The sequence below is a fragment of the Saccopteryx bilineata genome, chromosome 6, assembly GCF_036850765.1.
Source record: "Saccopteryx bilineata isolate mSacBil1 chromosome 6, mSacBil1_pri_phased_curated, whole genome shotgun sequence".
Classification (NCBI taxonomy): domain Eukaryota; kingdom Metazoa; phylum Chordata; class Mammalia; order Chiroptera; family Emballonuridae; genus Saccopteryx; species Saccopteryx bilineata.
This window is the reverse complement of record NC_089495.1, coordinates 866,026-887,924: the sequence shown is the minus strand read 5'-3', so window position 1 is coordinate 887,924 and position 21,899 is coordinate 866,026. Positions and strand designations below refer to the sequence as shown.

At 60.6% G+C, this 21,899-nt stretch overlaps 1 protein-coding gene across 1 annotated transcript in view; it reads right to left on the bottom strand.

The window, feature by feature from the left end:
* Nucleotides 1–6,342, bottom strand: part of MYOM2 (myomesin 2) — a 90,814-nt gene extending 84,472 nt beyond the window's left edge. Inside the window, exon 1 of the mRNA XM_066237816.1 lies at nt 6,235–6,342. The gene's annotated coding sequence lies outside the window, so the exon portion shown is untranslated. The remainder of the gene's footprint in view (nt 1–6,234) is intronic.
* Between the last annotated feature and the right edge of the window lie 15,557 nt (nt 6,343–21,899).

The window sequence follows — 21,899 nt, the reverse complement described above, 5'->3', positions numbered from 1 at the left end:
GCTTCCACGCAGTTAGAAGGGAGGGGCTCTATGTTTCGTTTAACTGTGAACCCCACGAATATTTTTAGAACACCTGGTTCTGTTCAGGGCCACGCCGGTGAAGAGGATAAAGATAATTACAACACGGATTAAACGGTAGACACGCACTTAGGACGCAAGGGCAGAGGGATGCCAGGTGCTCCCAGAGGGGAGAGGGGACCCGCAGCCGACGAGGAGGGGGTCAGAAGGGGTCCCCACGGTAGGTGACATCCGGGAAGAGCCGTGATGGGTGGGCAGGCAGGGCTGGAAGGAAGGGCACCCCGTGAGCAGGTGCGCAGAGGGGCTCGGGAGATGTGTGGGAGCCAGAGGAGCAGTCCCTCGGAGAGACGGACCCCAGGGCCACCTTCTATGTCTGCCGCCAGAGCTGGGAGTCCCCGCCGCTGGGGGGGGGGGGGAGGCTGGAGAAAGGGAATTAAGTCTCCAGGACGCCTCCCAGATCCATTCCTCCGAAGTCACGCCTCACAGGTTCCCCGCAGAACCCGGGGAGGGGGGGAGGGGCTGGAGGAAGGGAATTAAGTCTCCAGGCCACCTCCCAGGTCCGTTCCTCCAAAGTCACGCCTCACAGGTTCCCCGGGGGGGGGGGCAGGGAGCGGGGACCGAGCCCCAGGAGAAAGCCGAGGGGTGGTGGGAGGGGGGTGAGCACATTCTGGTTAAATTATCGCCAAGCAAGAGTGAGCTGGGCTCCATCTGGGATGGGATCTGGGAGCTGAAATAGTGCAGGTGCTAGACATGCCGTTCACCACATATGTTCACCCAAAATTAGTGAAATGCCGGCTTTCCGGGTTATTTGGCCCTAAAAGAACTGTATTCCTACATCTCTGTGATTGCTGGTGTCTCAAATAGCAAGGGAAAGAACACCCCCAAATCTGAGCTCTGTACTGTCATTTATGTTTAAATTAAAATAACCTGCCCTGTCTGACCAGGCGGTGGCACAATGGATAGAGCATTGGATTAGGATGTGGAGGACCCAGGTTCAAAACCCCGGGGTCGCCAGCTTGAGTGCAGGCTCACCAGCTTAAGTGAGGGGTCCCTGGCTTGAGCCCAAGGTCGCTGGCTTGAGCAAGGGGTCATTCGCTCTGCTGTAGCCCCCCCCCCAATCAAGGCACATATGAGGAAGCAATCAATGAACAACTAAGGTGCCACAACAAAGAATCAATGCTTCTCATCTGTCTCCCTTCCTGTCTGTCTATCCCTATCTGTCCCTCTCTCTGTCTCTGTCAATAAGTAAATAAATAACTAAAATAATCTGCCCTGATTTAAAGAGGGGCCTCTGGGGCGAGGCCCTGGACCCAGGCTTGGGGGGCGCCCCTCACACGGAGCGCGGGGCAGGACAGGGAGCCGGAGAGCCAGGCCCAGCTCGGGCTGCACCTCAGCTTCTCTCTCCACTGCTGAGCAGACCGTGTGCTCCAGCCACCCTCCTCATGACCCCTCTCCTCCGGACCGGGAGGGCCCAGAGTCCCAGAGCACGGAGCTTACCTGGGCAGACCCTTAGGGATGACCCAAACCTCTGTGCCCCTGGGTAGGGATGGGGGGACGGTGGCCAGAGAGAGACATGATTCCCCCAAAGACACGTGGGAAGGGCTGGCCCACCAGCAGTCCTCAGACTTCCACTTCCGGGCATTTCACACCGCCCCACACTCACTTAGCTGGGCATGTCCTCTTAAAACTCAAGCAGTGACCAACCCCCGCCCCCATGCCCAGCAGGTGTTTTCCAGGACGCTGGCATCGGCCGACTATTTAGCTGCCACAGAATAGCGCACATACAGGACACAATACCAGCACGTCCTGTCCACCACGGCAGTTTTGGAAGAGGTGTTAGAATGTCAAGGTCAAGCACACAGGTTGTGACGTCGGGCAGACCCGGGGCCCAGGCCGCACTCCAGCACGCCCCGTCCGTCTGACCATGACATTCACCCGCGTCTGGAGGGCACAGGCACTGGGCTGGCTTGTGGCTGTGGCTGTGGACCCGAGCTTGGTACTGGAGCTGGAAGAATGCCTAGACCGCTTCCACATTTGAAGGGGTCTCCAGGGACCCCAGGGACGAAGAAGTGGGATCCAACTTCTTCAGTCATCGCGAGCATCCCACACCCGGCCCGGAGGCCACCGGGGGGTGCCGGTGAGGTTCACGGACCTGAAGCCACACCCTAGTGGGGGGACACGTTTGACCACTTGGGGCCACTGTCCTCTCTGAGATTTCCAGTCGCTCCTGCGCTCGCGGAGGAACACCCACTGCAGTGGGGACCCAGCACCCCCGCAGGTGGTCACGTCCCCGCACCCCGTGTGCCCAGGCCCGGGTGGGCTTCATCTCCAGATCTGTTTGTGTTTCCTGGCAACACAAAGAGTCCAGAATGGCCGAGGTGACAGGAGAGGGTGAGCCGTGTTGAGAAGTCTGCGCTGTGGCCACCAGCACCCCCAGAAGAGGGTAGTCCAGGCTCACGGGGACCCAGTGTTCCGAGGGTCAGCACTGCCCAGAGCCAATGTAGCCACCAGCACCCCCAGAAGAGGGTAGTCCAGGCTCACGGGGACCCAGTGTTCCGAGGGTCAGCACTGCCCAGAGCCGATGTGGCCACCAGCACCCCCAGAAGAGGGTAGTCCAGGCTCATGGGGACCCAGTGTTCCGAGGGTCAGCACTGCCCAGAGCCGATGTGGCCACCAGCACCCCCAGAAGAGGGCAGTCCAGGCTCATGGGGACCCAGTGTTCCGAGGGTCAGCACTGCCCAGAGCCGATGTGGCCACCAGCACCCCCAGAAGAGGGTAGTCCAGGCTGATGGGGAACCAGTGTTCTGAGGGTCAGCACTGCCCAGAGCCGATGTGGCCACCAGCACCCCCAGAAGAGGGTAGTCCAGGCTCATGGGGAACCAGTGTTCCGAGGGTCAGCACTGCCCAGAGCCGATGTGGCCACCAGCACCCCCAGAAGAGGGCAGCCACGTGCACAGGGACCCAGTGTTCCGAGGGTCAGCACTGCCCAGAGCCAATGTGGCCACGAGCACTCCCAGAAGAGGGTAGTCCAGGCTCACGGGGACCCAGTGTTCCGAGGGTCAGCACTGCCCAGAGCTGATGGCTGGCCCTCCCTCCTGGGTCGCACGGTCAGCACCTCACACGTGACGGACTGAGCTCGGTGCATGGCTGTGTGGGCCTAGAGGTCCCTACAGGGCCCATGAGGACGTGAGGAGGCCACCCTGTGGCAGTCAGGACCTGCGGCTGGAATCGCGGTCTGCGGCCCAGGTTCCTCGCTCTGCCTTGCGGACGCCACATCTGTCTCTCCAGGGACAGTCCTGCATTGACCTCCCGTCCCCGGCTCCCTGGGGGACAGCGCGCTGAGGGCCCCCACGACAGGCAGCTCGGGGACTCGGCACAACCGTCTGTCACCCACACACGTCTGGAGCTTGTGCTGCGTGCCGGCCCAGCCGGAACGCGGACCCGGGCACCCCGAGGAGGAACCACCTCAGAGAGCGTCCGCCGCACAGACGGAGTGGGCTCGCGGCTCCATGCCTTGGTCCCCACGCCACTCGCTGCACCAACACTGATCAATCTCACACCAAACCAGACATGTCAGCAGGACCCAGCGGCCTGAGTCCCCCTGGACCACGTGTCTGTGCTTGGCTCCCTCTCTCCACGTCGCCGCCGTGGGCCCCAGGGGTCAGGACCGCCCGGCTGTCCCAGACAGGGTGACACGCTCTCGGGGAAGCACGCTCCGTGGGGCTCGGCAGGTGCCGGAGTGCTGCCCCGGAGTCACGGGCCACCAGGAGGGACCCGCTGTGATGACACCGGAGAGAAAAGGGAATGGCGGGGCCGAGCAGCCCCAGACCCCTCGGGGTCCCCCAGGGGAAGTCACCCCAACACGTGCCGAGTCTCTTCCCCACAGCCACTCACAGCAGGGACAGCAGCCCTTCCTCAGACACAGCTCCGGTGTCAGTCCCCTGGGACGGAGGAGCCTTGGGAGCCCTGGACGCCGTCAGCAACCAGGTGACCCGTCCAGCTCTCGGGCCTCAGTATGCTTTGCTGAGAAATGGGGTGTGAGGGGCTCACATTCCCTCAGCTCTGGCGGGTGTGGATCTGCGGCCCTGGTTATGACGAGTGGAGGCCATTGCCGGTGCTCTCGTCCTCCCACGTCACCAGTGGAGACCAGGAGCAGCCCTACCCATGAAGTTTGGTTTTCTCAGCAAATGGCTCAGCAGTAGAGCATCTGCCCGGCGTGCAGAAGTCCCAGGTTTGATTCCCGGCCAGGGCACACAGGAGAAGCGCCCATCTGCTTCTCCGCCCCCCCCCCCCACTCCTTCCTCTCTGTCTCTCTCTTCCCCTCCTGCAGCCATGGCTTAAATGGTTCAAGCCAAGTTGGCCCGGGCGCTGAGGATGGCTCAGTTGCTGAGCAACAGAGTAGCAACCCCAGATGGGCAGAGACTGGTCAGGGCACATGCGGGAGTCTGTCTCTCTGCCTCCCTTCCTCTCACATAATATAAAAATTTTAAAAATAATTAAAAGAAAAAGAACCAAGTTCACACAGTTTGACAGTGAATGATCTCATGCCGTCCTGGTTCAGATCTCGACCTTACCTGTGGACACTGGCCCAGGTCCCTGGTTTGCCCGGGACAGACCTCTGACTCTGCCCCCCGCCCACGGCCCCCAACGCTCCTGACGCCCAGGGTTTGTCACAGCAAGTGAAACGTGAGCCGGCCCTCAAGTCCAGGGATGGTGTGTCTGGGCCACGCTCAGGCTAATCCCTTCCTGTGAGCACTACTGGGAACCCATCTCTCCTGCTGCCAAGAGGGTTTTAATTTCTGAAAACACTTCAGCTCCAACGCACTGACTTCCATCTAACAAGAGAAACGGCTGTTTGGGCCTCTTAGGCAGTCAGAGTCGACAAACACAGCGAGTCACTTTTCCAGGGGGGCAGGAAGGGGTGGCCAGCACCCAGAGGGGTCCGTGCCCCCAGCAACCAGGCCCTCAGCCCCAGGACGGGCTTTCTCGGGCTCGTTCACATCGGAGACCACCTGGCACCAAGAGGAAAGCTGACGGAGCCCCGAACCATTCTCCAGTCACCGTCCAGACACGCCCAGGAGGCCTGGCGTCTGACGTCCAGCAGCCCGTCCGCAAGCACGGCTCCACGGCGACCCCGGAGGTCCTGCAACCACCCGCCCCCCCACGCGGCCACCAGCCCTCGCCCCCGGGGCCCGACTCCCTCTGAGGCCTGGCTGCGTCTACAGACCAGGAGCGCACGGCCACCCAGATGGACCGCGGCCACGTCACGGGTCCACAGAATTAAAAACAAATCGACAGTTACAGAAATCTGTCCATCTGTGAGTCTTCCCACATACACCCCCCCCACACACACACACACAGATTCTCCTTGTTTGAGTGAAGAGCGGCCACGGAGTGGACAGGCTGTCCCTCAAGGTCAGCTTCAGGTCCACTCCCCCAAAAAGCAGCCGGACTCCGTTTACTGAAGAACTCCTCAAGTCACCTTTGCCCCCCAACATCTGGCTCCTGCTCAGTCAGAAGGACAGGGAGACCAGCAGGGAGGAGGCAGGAAGCCCTCCCACCCCTGCACCCCACTCTCTTCCTTTGCTGCCACCCCCACCCCCGCCCTGCCCGGCTGCTGGGTGCAGGGACCCGGCCTCTTTCGGGAAGCTGGGATCTCGGTGAAACCGAGCCGGACATGTGCAGGGTCATCACACATCAGGGCACAGAGCAGAAAGCACCGAGAGTGCCACTGCTCTGCGGGGACATCTGACACAGCACTGGCTGCCCTCCTGTCCCCTTGGCACCAGGGTCCAAGTCTGTGACTCATGGCCTCGTTCCTTTTTTCCTTAGAAAACATCCCGTTCTACTTCACAGCTCCTCACACCTGCATCTTTGACACAGACCCTGTCCTTCTGAGACTCACGAGAACTGTGGACGGGAACCCACTGACCGGGGGCCCCAAGGGGGCCTGTTCCAGAACCGGGTCAGTGCCCGCAGTGCCGGGAGGGACGCTGGCACATTGACAGCAAAGACCTCGGCTACCGGAAATAAAGACACTGTTAACATCTAGCCAAGAAACACAGACCTTAGGTCGGACCATCTGGGGCTGTTTTTTCTGTGCAGGTTAAGTCTTCTCTGCCCTGAAATGGGTCCATGCGGGCAGCCTTGTGCACGAGGTGTCCCGCTCCTGCCCACGCCTCGAACCGGGGAAGGAAAGAGGACACGGAAACTCACCGAGAGGAGAGGACAGTGGCAGAGGGGGTGGCCGTGCTGCCCGGCTCACCAGCTCCGGGCTCCGCGGCGAAGGAGAACCCAGGTCTCCCCGCAGAGCCCGTCCCGCCCCCATTTATGGCCAAGGAGCTGCTATAAATAGACACATGGCCGTGGCCCAAGCTGACACCCATGCAGGAAGCACTGCCAGTCTGGGGAGGAAGCAGGTCCTGTCCCGTCGGAAACAGTCCCATCGGAGAGTGAAAGTCACTGGGCGCTCTTGCCCTTTCCCGGGAAACGGGGCCCACCCTGCCGGTGACCAGCAGGAGGACAGGGCACCCACATCCTAACGCACGCTAGCTCTGAAAACACAAACACAAGTGTGTGGGCTCGCTTCCAGCCCTGGTCGGAGACAGGTCCCGGGCACAGAGACGGGACCGTCCGCGAGTCTTCCCTGACGGCCGGAGTCCGACCCGACCGGCACACTGCCTCGTTACCGACCGGGGCACCAAATGCCAGGGCACTGAACGGGGGGGGGGGGGGGGGGGGGGGGGGGGGGGGGGGGACTCTGCAGCGGGGGTGGGGGGCTCTGCAGCTGGCGGGGGGGCTCTGCAGCTGGGGGGGCCTCTGCAGCTGGCAGGGGGGGCTCTGCAGCTGGCGGGGGGGGGCCTCTGCAGCTGGGGGGGCCTCTGCAGCTGGCAGGGGGGGCTCTGCAGCGGGGGGGGGCTCTGCAGCGGGGGTGGGGGCTCTGCAGCTAGCGGGGGGGCTCTGCAGCTGGGGGGGCCTCTGCAGCGGGGGTGGGGGGCTCTGCAGCTGGGGGGGGCTCTGCAGCTGGCAGGGGGGCCTCTGCAGCTGGGGGGGCTCTGCAGCTGGGGGGGGCTCTGCAGCTGGGGGGGCTCTGCAGCTGGGGGGGGCTCTGCAGCGGGGGTGGGGGGCTCTGCAGCTGACGGGGGGGCCTCTGCAGCTGGGGGGGGCTCTGCAGCTGGGGGGGGGCTCTGCAGCTGGCTGTTTGTCTGTTTCTTTTCCGTTTCAGAAACTGCTTGAGGGTTCTGCTTGCTTTCACCCCGGGCGAATGTAGCAGGATCTGCCGGCCTGAACAGGGCCTAGCCCTGCCTCGTCAGCAGATCACATCTTATTTATAGTGATGCCCAGACGACGCCGCTGCCTCCAGACCCCTCAGAGAGCGAACGGCAGAGGGTGTCCACCTATTGGCAGGGCTCACGGCCGAGTATAAATAACACAGGACTGGCACGCCCGCGGGCTGGACCCTGGCCTGTGTGGCCAAGAGGAGGGGCCCGCGGGGACGGCCCCCTGACCTCAGTCAGACTCCAGAGAGTGGGTTCCCGCCACGGCTTACCCTGGTCAGCCTCCCCGGGGCCGTTTCCCCATCCGTAAAACCCGTGTAATTCCAGCTAACTCATAAAAGTTGTTGCAAAAATCAGAGGAAACAGTCCATGGCAAGTCCCGGGGAGCCTTTCAACCTCCATGTTCCCCCATCTCATGAGTCAGAAACAGCCGGACCAGCCCCCCACGTCAGTCAGTGAGTCAGACAGACAGACAGACAGACACAGACTGGGTCCCCCACACGCTCCCTCGGGGACGGCGCATTTTAAGCGCACGACGAACTCCCCTCAGCGCTCTGACGGCCGGCGTTTCATTTATCAGCGTGACCTCCGTTCATCAGCGCCCCCTCCTTCCGGGAGCCGCCCCGCCCCTTCCGGGAGCCGCCCCGCCCTCTTCCGGGAGCCGCCCCGCCCTCTTCCGGGAGCCGCCCCGCCCTCTTCCGGGAGCCGCCCCGCCCTCTTCCGGGGGTCCCACAGCGAGAAGGACAGTTGCAATGCCCGTCTCCCGTCTGCGAGCTCCCACCTCGGGCCCGAGCGTCTCGCGAGAAGACACTCTCCGTTCCGGGGAGGGCAGTCTCCTGAAGGGACCCCGAGGCCACCAGCTCCTCAGCCCCACGTAGTTCAGGAACTGCTTTCCCCCTCCCCCGGTGCAGGAGGCCTCCTTCCTGGAACACAGCATCTGGGGTCCTCGGAGGCCCGGGGACATCACTCAGCAGCAGGCTGGGTCGGGACAGAGTAGGCCCCAGGCAGGCCCGACGTCATCGTCTGGATACAGATCAGCAGGGAACATTTACCAAAAGTGTTCGAAATCGGGTGGAAACTGTAAACCCACAGACGCAAGGAGCCCCACAGCCACCCAGTTCCGGCCACACAAACTGGAAAGGCACCAAGCCGCGTCGTGATCGAACTGCTGAGCACCAGCCGTTGGTGGGACAGCCCCAAAGCGAGGGCAGGAGCGTGGCGTTCGGCGCACAGGGGCTGGGCTGCAGGCGCGTCCCCCGAGGCCGACGCGCAGGATCCACGCCACGGCGTCCGCCCGGCCACAGCGTCCGCCAGGCCCGCATCCCTCCTTCGCAGGCTGACCTCAGCAGGAGCGGTGGCCTCCCCCTCTCGGCCCGGTCACTGTCGTAGACTCTGTGACCCATCACACCCCCCTGCCAGTCCCACCAGGTCACCCACCAAACTAGCCCCAAGGCACCCGCTTATACCGAAGCTCCGCCCAGGCCTGTTCAGAGGACCCTCCCCGTCCACGTCCCCAGCCCCCACCCTGAGGACACCACGCCCTGGGCAGGGCCTGCGTGGGCTGGGCTGCCCTGTCACGCAGCATGTGGCCTCGCCCGCTCTGCGGAAGGCTACACGGAACTTATACTCAGCGAGTCAATCACTCTAAGTCCAGGCTCCGCACGGCTCTCCCTCAGGTCTCTGCCCAGCGTCCCTCACCCCGTGGACGGCATGGACACGTCCCTCAGGCGCCAGACACTGTGACCCTTCCTCCTCCTCCCAGACGCCCTCTCCTCTGCTGTCCTCTCTGTGTCCACTGTTGTCACCCAGTCCGAGCTGGGTGACCTCCAGCCTGGGACATGCCTCCCTACCCTTCTCTGTATCGTCCAAGCAAACATCTCAGAATGCAAACCTGCTCCATCACCCCCACCCCTTGCAGGGGTCTCAAACTCGCGGCCCGCAGACTAATCCACGAAGTTCAAAATATTTATCCAAAATATTTTGAACTTCGTGGATTATATTTTGAACTTCGTGGATTAGTCTACAGACCGCACAAAATTGTTCAGTGGGCCGTGAGTTTGAGACCCCTGCCTTAGAGCCATTTGTGTCTTAAAGTCAAGACGAACCCTACCTCACCTGTGAACCCTTACGGCAACACGCAAGCACACGTTCCTCCCGGTGAGCAGCTGGCTGGTCTGTCTCACCCACGGGAACGGGAGCCCTGGGGCTCTGTTGACCCTGAACCCCAGGACGCGGCACACCACGTGCTCTGGCAAGACGGGTGCTCACAGAAGGAACAGAGCAAATGCACACAGCAGCATGCCTTCTTCACGTCAGCATGGGACAGGTGGTGACGGCACCGACGCCCGTCCCGAACCGCCAGGTTGCTAGGTCACTCAACGTCTCCGCAGCGCAGGCCAGAGTCTCCTCTGTTCTGTAAATCCAGGCACGTCCTAGACCTGGGCAGCCCTGTGCCCTGCAGGTGCACCGCCTCTGTGGACGTGCCAACAAGGTGGGGTGTGGGGAGCCTCGTGCCCGGGGCCGCGGGGACACGGAGCTCCCGCAGAAGCAGGACGTGGCCCCTGACCGACGGGGCTCACCTGGACCAGTTAGAGGAGGGGAATGTTCTCAGCCGAGAGGAAACCCCCCCCAAGTCTGCATAACACCCCCTGTGAGAGGGGGGCCGGCCGGGGCCCGGGTCACGGGGAGTCTGCAGGGGCGGCCACAACTTCCTCATCGTGATCAAGTGCACGTGGCAGACGTCTCCTGAGGGCGGCGGTCACCGCGGTGCTTTAACACCCTGAGACCTTCCCCCACACGGATGGCACCGCGACCCACGCTCTGCTCAGAGGTGACACTTACTTTGGCCCCGTGCCTGCACTTTGGAAGTGCCTTGTTCGTCGTAAAAGCCGAATAATTGTGCTTTTTATTAGATGTGGACGCGTGGCTTCTGTCCCGTGGGTGCTGTCTCCAGGTTTCTATTTACGGAGATGGCCCTGCGCTAATGGGCAGTTTATCTCCACATGTCACTAAATAATCACCGCGGGGCTCGAGAGCGCAGGGCTGGCCGGCCGAGCTATCGCCAAGGGCGCTGGCGCCAGGCCTGGTCTCATGCTTGCTAATCTGGGGCCAAGGCTGCGTGACCCCGGAGAAGCCTCTTCAGCTGCCCAGGGCCTTGGCTTCTCCGCTGGTAAAGTGAGAGCTGGATTAGAGGATACTCGTGTAAACCCCAGCACGCTACGGTTTCAAGTCCTGGTGGCCGTGCCCAGGGAAGGGGCATTAGCGTGCAGGGTCAGAGCCCACCGGCTCAGAGCAGGACGCAGGACGCCGGATGCCGGGACCGGAGCACAGCCCGCCGTGCCAAGAGGATTCCGTTCCGAGAGTGCGTAAGGGCTGAAAGACTGCAGGCACGCCATACTCCGTGTACTTACAAGAATGGTCGGCGGGTGTAATCATGTAAAACTGGATGGGAGGCACCGGCAGCACCCGGCTGGCAGGGCACCCTGTCCTGGGAGAGCAAGCTGGCACATGTGTGCCCCTGGGCTCAGCTGAGGTGGGCCTGCAGGGGAGGCTGAGATAGGCCGAGGGCCAGCCTCTCAGGGCCGGACAGAACACTGGCTGTCACCTCGCCCGGCCCCTGCTGTTCAACGTACCAGTGAGCCAACAGAGGTCCAAAGAGGGAAAAAAAAAATACTGACCTGGTCACATGGGGTTTGCTCTGCATGGGGGTCTGAACTAAAACTCGCACTCTTGACTTCTAGGCCTTGTGATTTACCCTCCAGAGAGGAGCTGGTTTCCCAGGGGGCTGTCTGGAGCCAGGTCAAGGATGAGGTCAAGGTCGAGGTCAAGGTTGAGGTCAGCTCAGCATATGACGCAGGCCAAACCCCGCTGGGGGGCTGGGGTGGGGGGGGGGGCACAGCAAGGGTGAGTCACGGACTGGGGGGTGCAGTCACAGCCACGTCTGCTGAGATGCTGCTCCGACCGGACACATGAAACACGGCTCTGAGGTCACGCTCCTCCTGATACGTGGAGGTCAGGAGTGGTCACCACACTCAATGTTGTCTCCTCGTTCCCGAGAGCAGGACACAGTGAGGAACGGGCCAGGGACAGGCCTGGGCCCAGACTCCCTCTGCCAGGAACAGGCTGTTAGACCGGGCGGGGCGTGGGAACACCCACTTCTGTACAGGGCGTGGGCCCTGGGTTTCCTTGAGATTGGGGAGCACTCTGTGTCTGGTTTTCCTGGGCCTCCCGGAAACCTCGACCTCACACCACCGGTTACGTCCAGGTCTCCCGAGGACAACCAAGAGTCGCGGCTTCTCAGCCAGCATCACAAAAAGACGAAGGGGCTTGTCCTCGAGGGCGGGGTTGCGGTCCAGGCAACGCTCTCCCACCCCCATCGACAGCGGAGCTCCTGACGCCCCCTCCGGTTTAGGGGGCGGGGCCAGCCCAGCTCCAGGCAGCCAGCCCACCGGTCCCTTCTCAGGCACGTGGGTGGGCTCCTTCAGACCTGGGGGCTGCAGAGGGACGGCCATCGTGGGCCCTCCTCCCCTCGGCTCTCCAGCAACTCGCAGGAGCCCCGAGCAGCACAGGCCGGTCCACAGGCAACGTGACCCGCGTCGGACAAGGCTGCGTGATGGGCATGGATGCCGTTCCAGGCTCCCGTGCTTCAAGTGGTCACGCACCAGCTCAGTGACCTCGGATAAGGCACAGGTCGTGCCACCCAACTCCTCACGCCCCGCTACAGTAACGTCCTGCGATCTGTCTTGGCCCGTGGAAAAGAACAGTCCCTGAATGACACAGACCTCCTAAATCCCACCGTGGGCAGGCGAAGACGCGGGCTGGTCACGCGGCCACCGCGGCCGGCGGCGCCGGGAAGAGCATGTTGACTCCCAGACGTCCACTTGGGGGAGCCCCGCACCCGCAGAACCGTCTTCGTCCGCCTGAGGGGGAGAAAGAATCTTACCAGTGTCAATAGCTTGAGGAAGAAATGCAGAAACATCTTATAGAAGTAAAAAGTTATAAGCGCATTTAAATAATTGCTCCCCCAATACTACCTTGCCACTTTGAAAAACATCCTATGAACCCGAACGTGGCTCCAGCTCGTCAGAGTAACAGTAACTGCATCTACCCGGAAACAGAGTGTAAGGGAACTCCAGGTTCAGTGGTGACAGTTTAGTCATTCGCGGCAACTTTTTTTTTTTTCCTTTTTTGTTTTAAAGGTTTGATTTATTGATTTTTAAGAGAGAGAGAGAGAGAGAGAGAGAGAGAGAGAGGTGGGGGATGGGAGGGGAGAAGCAGGAAGCATCAACTCTTACAGTAGTTGCTTGTCATATATGCCTTGACCGGGCAAGCCCAGGGTTTCAAACCAGCAACCTCAGCGTTCCAGGTTGACGCTTTATCCACTGCGCCACCACAGGCCTGGCCCATTGGCAACAACTTTTACATCAAAAATTAATTTTCAAAAATATGAAGAGGTGTGTGTGTGTGCACGTGCGCACGCGTGCACACCTGCATGTGTGTTAATGTGTCTCTGTGTGTGTGTGTGTGTATACACACTGCGATGGTTAACTGCAGGTGTCAGCTTGGCTGGGCCATGGTACCCAGGCGTTTGGTCAAACCCCAGTCAAGGTGTTTCTGAGGTTTTGTTTAGATGAGAGTGATTGCTAACAGACTCAGGGTTCAGGGTTTCACTTTGGGGTGATGAAGATTTCTAAAACTGTGTGATGGTTGCACAACCCTGTAAGTACACTGAGCACCATTGAATGGTAGGCTCTAAATAGGCGAATTGTGTAGTCTATGAATTACATCTTAATAAAGCTATGATAGAGGTAAATAGGTTAAAATGTTGAAATAAGCAAAAGGTGAGCCTGAAGATCTCTAAGGTAACAGAAAACCATAAAAGGGGACATGGGAGTTTTTTTTTAATCATTAAACAGAACTTTTAGAAATGAAAGTGAAAATTAAATAACCAAAATTAAAAGAAAAAAAACAACAATGGGTACATTTAGCTGCAGACTTGACAGTTTAAGAACTATAATATACATCAGACTAGGTCATCCAGAGACAAGCATACTAAGAATATAGAGGGGAAAGTGAGAACTATAAAAAAATACTAGTGTAAGGGAGTCTAACGTAAACTTTATTAGTGACCAGATGCAAGACAGGAAGAGGCCCTTTGGAACTGGTGAAAACAACAGTGCACAGACCGCAGAATAAGAGCGAATTCCAAGCAGAACCAAGAAAAAAACCCACACCTGAACTAACCATGAGGAAACTAACAGAAACCAAACACACACGACATCAATGTCACAGACGCAGAGAACACGGGGGTCGCCCGTCGAGGAGCAAGTGTGAGAACAGCCACGACTCCCGACAGCCCGTGATGGGGAACAGAAACTTCTGGGGGAAACCACCTGAAATTCCAGAGAATGTGTCCAGGAACGAGGACCGTGCATAACCTTTGGGCAAGCGGCACTGAGCGTCGCCACCAGGAATCCGAACAGCAGGACGCGGCCCCACCCGGAGCGTCTGCAGCACAAAACCCACCAAGAACGGGGACAGACACGAGGCCACTCTCCACAAACCTGTGTCCCGACATTCACGGGAAGTGATGTGGAATCAGGGTGCACTCTGCAGACGTGGAGGACATTCTGGCGAGGTACGCGTCATCGCCCACACTCTCGGGATGTGCCTCTTGTGCGGGGCAGACCGATTTGGGGAAAATAAGGGAGACCTGTTCTGGGAACGCGTCACAGAAGTGACGGGTGATGCTTGGGGCCCGGTCCTGCCCAGGGCCTGCTTCTGCAACAGCCCCGAGCCAAACAGCGTTTATGTGCCTAAAGGGCTGTGGAGACTAAATGGAACAAAAACAAAATGAGTCAGCAGTAAAGACCAGCAGGCGAGTCAGCAATAAAGACCAGCGGGCGAGTCAGCAGTAAAGACCAGCGGGTGCCCAAACCCAGCATGTCCAGCCCTCTGCACAGAAGGTCCGCTGACCACTGCTCCCGAGTATCTGACATGCAGGGTGCTGCGGGCTTTCTTCCGTTTTCTTTTGTTTCTATTGTGGGTGCAAAAAGTTGCCATATCTATATATTACATTTGCAGATAGTAACTTTTTTTTTTTTTGGCAAGGGGCAGGGGAGAGGGGAGAGGGAGGCAGGAAGGGAGAGAGATGAGACACATCAACTTGTAGTTGCGGCACCTTAGTTGCTCATTGATTGCTTTCTCATATGTGCCTTGACTGGGGGGGGGGGCTCCAGCCGAGCCAGTGACCCCTTGCTCAAGCCAGTGACCTTGGTCTCAAGCCAGTGACCTTCTTGGGGTCCTGTCTGGGCAAAGTCGTGACCCTCCTGTCTCGTGAAAGGGACATAAACTTCTAAAGCGCTTAAGCCGTTGAGCCCACCTCACGGCTGACACACCAGCTAGAGGGCAGCACAGGCACCGTTTCTGTCCCTGGGAACTTGGGGTTCACCAGGATGGCCCGACCTAAAGTGAACCACAAATAAGTGAACAGAGTGGCCTGTGATCAATGGAGTCGTGACCAATCTCAGGAATAATTTAAGTGCTTTTAATCACGGGTTTTGATGAGTAAGTAGGCTACAAATAACTAAGGAGGCCAAGGACGAGCTGTGAGAAACGCACAGGGAAGGGGGGGGGCGTGGCTGAGGCACAGCGAGGAGACGTGACACCGTGACGGCGCCCACAGAGCAGACCGGGTCCTCGCACCCAGCAGGGGCAGCAGGGGGGCCCTGAGGTTTCTGCGGGCTGGTGGCAGGAGGCTGAACCACGCAAGTTTTCTCATGTGGTTCGTGAAACGAGGAGCGCACGGTGGTGGGTAAGTCAAAGCTGAGGGGAGAAGGGGTAACAATGGCTCCCACAGAACGCATAATCCGGGTCTGGTTTTTCTGCACATTATGATGTCCTGACATCTTCAGAACCTCCCGGGCTGGAGAGAGGCTGCCCCTCCAGCCCAGCCGGGAGCACACCTGGGACAGGTGAGGTCTGCCCATCCCTGGGCCTGTTGCCAGGCAACCGGGACCACGCCCATCCCAGGGCCTGCTGCCAGGCAACCGGGACCCCGCCCATCCCAGGGCCTGCTGCCAGGCAACTGGGACCACGCCCATCTCAGGGCCTGCTGCCAGGCAACCGGGACCCCGCCCATCCCAGGGTCGGCTGCCTGGCAATCGGGACCACGCCCACAGCCCAAAGCCCCAGGACTGTCTCCAGCCCTGCGTGCCCCCCTGCCCGCCTCCTCTCCCGGCAAAAGCTCAGTGAACCCCGTGACCGACGTGCTCCCCAGCTCCTGCCTTTCCCCCGACCTCAACGTATGCCCCTCCTGTGGCTCCGCGGGGCACACCAGGCCTCTGTCCCTAAGGGGCTGAGTGACACCACCCTGTCTTTGCAGCGACTGCTCCGAGGAAGGGATGTCGGAGCAGCCAGGAAACTGGGTCCTGGTCCCTCACACCATCTCAGTCCCTGAACGTCTGCTTACTTCCGGAAGCCGGAGTTCACCATGCTTCTCCAGGGACACGGACTGGCCCCTTCCTCTGCGGGTCTCCGCACCGCTGACACTCACCTGGTGCTCCCGACAGCACCAGGCACCTGCCGGCTGCCTCCACCTGTGCTGACACCTGTGTCAACACAGCTTCTAAGAAAATATTTCGCGGTCCAGGTGTCAGGTGCTGGGAAGCAAGGCGTGAGGAGTCCAGCCTGCATGGGCTCCTGGCCGCCACCTCTCATGGGTCCCTGATGGCCCCAAGCGCAGCCTCCCAGCCTGGCCGCTCTCCCTGCCACCCCCACCAAGCAAACAATCCTTCCTGGCCAATCAGACGTCAAGAGGCCTGGAGGGGCCCTGGGTGAGCCCTCTCCGCAGGACCTTGTCTCTGCCTCCCTGTCTGGCCCACCTCCCACACCCTCCACCCCCGAAACACGCCCGGCCCACAGCCGGACCAGCCGCCCTGGTGATGTGCTTGTCCCCAAGTCTGCCAGGCTCCATCCCTGCAGCAACCCCACCCCCACCCCACCCAGGGTGAGCTGTCCTGGGTCCATTCACTACCTGGCACAATAGATACCACAGTCACCAGGAAGCCCTCCCTGATCTCAGGACCAGGCACAGCTCTGTGAAGAGCTGCTTGCTCACTGCTCGGTCAGCCTCCTGCCTGCACTCCTGGGCTGTGGCTCTGCGTCTTACTCACCCCCGTCCCTAACGGTCAGGGCTCCACACTTGTCAGAACAACTACTAACACTGTATTGTATATTATGCCTCAAAACTGCGGTGCACTGAACCCGAACAAAGGGGCATTTGAATTGTGCCAAACAAATGATCAGTAATGAGATGGAGGGGTTCACCCATTCTTCAGGACCGAGGGTCAAGAATGACGTCTGTGACTCTACTCAGAAATCACTCAAAGCCTGACCTTTTGAGAAGAAAACGATAATCCACATCAAAGGAAACTTTTTAACTGTTAACAAAAATCCTAAGGAATTCGCAAATAATTCTTTTCTCCACTGCAGTGCCCTCTTGGAGCAGCAGAGGGCGCTGTGAGTTTTCTCTTGTGTCCCCAGGAAACAGGGAGGAAATTCAGAGCGGAGGCCGGAGGTCAGCGGAGAGAGAGAAAGGGCCATTGTCCGCCCGAGCCGAGTTCCCACAGTCCCTGTCACACACGCAGGAAGACAAAAGACACTTATCCCTTCTGTGTCTGTCCCTCTGTGCTTGCAGCCGTGACTCGCCGGGCGGAAAGGGGAAAGCGTCTTGTACACAGAACGCTGCCCCGGGGGGCCGGTGAGGTCACTTCCCAAAACCCTTCCCGGGACAGGAAACGGGACAAAGAGCCAGGGGACACCGCCAGGCCGGGCCCCCCCGCCCTGCAGCGGGACACAGAGCTGGGCCTCCGGACCACAGCCGGGTTTGCTCAGGTTGGGGCCGCAGGGGAAGCCTGCCAGGGCCGGGCATCCCAGTGAGAGGGTGCGCGCCCGCGCCCATCAGCCCATCAGCACGGGGGGGGGGGGGGGCAGCGCCTCTGGTTCCTCCAGCCCCCTCCCTCCCCGCCCGCCCGGGGAGGTGACCCCCCTCTGTACAACTAGGTTACCGCCCAAATCACAGAATCACATTGTTAAAGAGTAAACATTTGCAAATAGCAACGGCTGCTGGGCAGGGACGCGGCTGGGAGTGGACTGGACCTCACAGGTCCCAGTGGGGGGCGGGGAGCTCGTCTGGAGGAACACAGCACTTGAACTCCACAGAGGAATCGGCCACTCAGACATCACCCGGGGGGACCGCGGTGCCTCTTTCCACGTACTAGACATGTTCACGCCACCGACCTTTTTAAAAAGTATTTTCCCATCCGGATCATTGGGGGTTTTAGGGGACATGCAACACTGCAGACATATTTTAGAAAGTTCCCACTTCCTATCGTGGTTCATACAGTGTGCTCCCGTCCTGGCAAACTGAAGCCCACCAAATGTGGGAAACGGGGAAAAACAGATGTTCCCCGTGGAGCAGAGGGTTTTAAAAACAGAGGCCATCAGTCATGTCAGTGTCTCCGGCCAGGTCCACTTCCAGGTCAGCTCCTCCTAGCAGGCTGGACGTGAGTGCGGGGCCTTCCCCGAGAGCTGGACGTGAGTGCGGGGCCTTCCCCGAGAGCTGGACGTGAGTGCGGGGCCTTCCCCGAGAGCGGGCGTGCCCCGCGCAGGCACACGTGTGTGGGGGCAGGGTGCTGTATAGGAGCGGGTGTGCGGCGTAGGGAGAGAGAGACGGGGTCAGGAACGCAGGAGCCAGAAACACAAAGGGGGGAGCCCAGCTTTGTGACCCAGTGGGTTGGCGGCAGATTCTCCTACAGAAAGGTCGGGCCTCTGTACTGAACCATGGACTCTGAACTGCTCGTGTGCCTTTTCATGGTGCTCTGAAAATGGGGGGGGGTGTGTTAAGTTAGAGGCAGGGAGGCAGAAAGGTAGGCTCCCACATGTGTCTTGACCAGGATCCACCTAGCAAGCTCTGGGAGATACTCTGCCCATCTGGGGCCGCTGCTCTGTTGATTGGCAACTGAGCTATTTTTAGCCCCTGAAGTGAGGCCATAGAGTCATCCTCAGCACCTAGAGCCAGCTTTGCTCAAACCATTGGAGCCATGGCTGCCAGAGGGAAAGAGAGAGAGAAGTGGGACGGGGAGGGGTGGGGAAGCAGATGGTTGCTTCTCCTGTGTGCCCTGACTGGGAATCGAACCCAGTACTTCCACAAGCTGGGCTGACCTCTACCATTGAGCCAACCAGCCAGGGCCAAAAACGGATGTTTCTAGATGAAATACAGAGACCACGGAGGTGCTATCACAGCAGCAGGGCCCGTGCGTTCCTCGGGGGTGGCCCAGCATCCCCTCCTCTGTAAGCTCTCTCTCCCGTCTGGCTGCGGGCTCCAGCAGATGCATCGCTCACCCGTCTGCAGCTCAGTAACCCCACAAGCACAGGCGCATCCGCCCTGTTCCCACCACTGGCCGAGAGCCTGAGGACACAGGGTGGACGAGACAAGGCCGACAGCCTCACGGCGCGTGGACTTCAGAGAGGACAACAGACCACAGCCAGCAAACAAAGACATGACCTACCCGGGTATTAACCATGCAGACACGACCTAAGTGAACAAGAAGAGGCCATGATATACCGGATGTTAACTAGAACCATCAAGAAAAATGAAACAGGCTGAGTGGGCAGACAGTGACCAGCATGAGGGGAAGTCTGGACAGGACTGGGGGGACGATGGGGACCCGGGGCAGAGCACCCAGGCAGAAGGCCCCTAGCGGGTGGCTCTGGGGCGGACAGCAGCGGACCTGTGTGAGGACAGCGACAGCTGAGCGCCTGGACAGCAGGTGCCGGGAACGGCGGGGAAGCGTGCAGGGGCCTGCTGCTACCAGACTCTGAGAGAGACAGTGACGGGCACCTCCCAGGACAAGCGCCTGGTGTGGGGACAGTGACTTCCTGAGATTTGTGTCACCTCCTCCCACAGGTTTTAGAACCGCTGAGTTCAGCCCCGAGAGCTCGCTGCCGGTCCAGTTCTCAGCAAGGACTGTGTTCACACCCAACACGCTCAGCGCGAGCACGGGAGGCTGGCCAGGGAGCCGCGAGGCCCCGGACGGGCAGTGAGACACCTCACCATCTGGCTGAGGGACTGGGTGGCCCCTGAGCACACAGGCTGGCCACAGGAGGGGCCGCGTTGGGCAGGAAAGGGTCTCCCACAGCCCCAGAGCAGGGAGTGAGGTGGTCCCCTCACGGGGAGGAGGACAAGAGGTCCTGCCGGCTGAGGAAGGATCCAGGCCTGTGCTGTGTCCTGTCCGACTCCGGAACCCGTGGTTGACGGCATTTGCTCTGTGCTAACACAGGGTCTGATGCTCGGAAGACGCAGGGGCGGTTGTTGAGTGACTGAGTGACCAACAAAGCTCCGCTGAATCCCACAGCAGCCAGACCCCAGCCCTCACTGCACCGAGGGACAGATGCTGACTGGTTCCCCGTGTGGCCCTGGGTCTCCGATTGCCACGGACACAGCAGAGAACTCACTGGGAACTACGCTTTGATGTCATCTTCACCGTCACACATGAGCCCAGCTAGAAAACAACCCGGTTTGTGAGCCCCCTGCCGGTTCTGTGCCATGACCACAGTGGCGAGCGCTCTGGGGCTGCCCTGACCCAGTTACAGTTAAATGAGGGTCACTGCCCAGCTCCCCATTCACAGGTGGGGAGACCGAGGCACTGAGTTCTGAGCAGTGTCTGTGGCTGCCCAGTGGTCAGGCCTGGTGTGGGGCCACAGGGGACGTGCCCTAGACGTGTCACATGGCCTGTGTTGATGGCCACACGATGGACCGACCTTCCAGACTCTCGCTGATACTGGGCATCACCTAGCACTTCTCGGCTGAGGGCAAAGAACTCTCTCCCCAAGGGGACAGTGAGCCCTAGACCGCAGGGGTGGGTGGGGAGCAGCCCTGGCCGTATCTGGGAAGGAGAGCAGGTCACCCTGTGGGGTGAACACGGGGTTTCCTGTCTGTCTAGGAGGGGCTGCGTGAGGAAGGCTGGGGTCAGCTGTGTGCCCTGGCGGCCAGCACCTAGAATAGAGCCTGGTCCTCAGTCCCTGTGCTGAGTGAATGTACCGGTCAGTCACCTAGAGAAGGCTTCAGGGCACTAAGGGGGAAATTCTGGTCCCCTGGATCCCGATGGAATCAAGTCCTTCCACATGGGGACAGCACACGACTGTGGGGTCACTCACACCTGGACTGGACTTGGGGCTGCTGGGTGCGGGGCAGGCTGTCTACGCCCCCGCGTGGGACACCGGCCACCAGCAACAGGGGGCATGGGAGGCGGTCCCTCATGTGCCTCGCTGATGGTCTCCCTGGAACAAGGAACTCCTCCTCTTCATGAAAATCAACTTGTCTGCAGAGGTGAAGTTCTCCTCCCGCCCCAGCTGACAGAAGGTCGGACTTCTGAGCATCTCTTCCACGTCGCCCCATTGCCCCAGCTTTAAGATTCTTCACCTGTCTGAGGGTCCCGTGCGTTTTGTGTCATTACATCTACTTTGAAAGATGCCAAAGGCCAGGGGCATCATTCTCGTTTATTATGAAAACCCAACACTCAGCAGGGATACAGGCTGAAGCTGTGGGAAAACTCAGATTTAACTCTACGTTTGCAGGAAAATGCAGGGAAAGAACCACGAGAGACGGTGAGCCCAGGGCCCTGAGCTTGTCCCCACCCGGGCTCGTCCTCACCCGGGCTCGTCCCCACCCGGGCTCGTCCCCACCTGAGCTCGTCCCCACCTGGGCTCGGCTCCTCCTCACCTGAGCTCGTCCCCACCTGGGCTCGTCCCCACCTGAGCTCGTCCCCACCTGAGCTCGTCCCCACCAGGGCTCGTCCCCACCCTGAGCTCGTCCTCACCTGAGCTCGTCCCCACCTGAGCTTGTCCCCACCCTGAGCTCGTCCACCCGGGCTCCGCTCGTCACCACCTGGGCTCGTCCCCACCTGAGCTCAGCTCGTCCCCACCTGGGCTCGTCCCCACCTGAGCTCGGCTCGTCCCCACCTGGGCTCGTCCTCACCCTGGGCTCGTCCCCACCTGAGCTCCTCCGCACCTGGGCTCGTCCCGACCTGGGCTCGTCCCCACCTGGGCTCGTCCTCACCTGAGCTCGTCCCCACCTGAGTTCGTCCCCACCCTGAGCTCGTCCTCACCCGGGCTCGGCTCATCCCCACCTGGGCTCGTCCCCACCTGAGCTCGGCTCGTCCCCACCCGGGCTCGTCCCCACCCAGGCTCTTCCCCACCTGAGCTCGGCTCGTCCCCACCTGGGCTCGTCCTCACCTGAGCTTGGCTCGTCCCCACCTGAGCTCGGCTCATCCCCACCTGGGCTCGTCCCCACCTGAGCTCGGCTCGTCCCCACCCGGGCTCGTCCCCACCCAGGCTCTTCCCCACCTGAGCTCGGCTCGTCCCCACCTGGGCTCGTCCCTACCTGAGCTCGGCTCGTCCCCACCTGAGCTCCGCTCGTCCCCACCCGGGCTCGTCCCCACCCGGGCTCTTCCCCACCCGGGCTCTTCCCCACCCGGGCTCCTCCTCACCCGGGCTCGTCCCCACCCGGGCTCCTCCTCACCCGGGCTCCTCCTCACCCGGGCT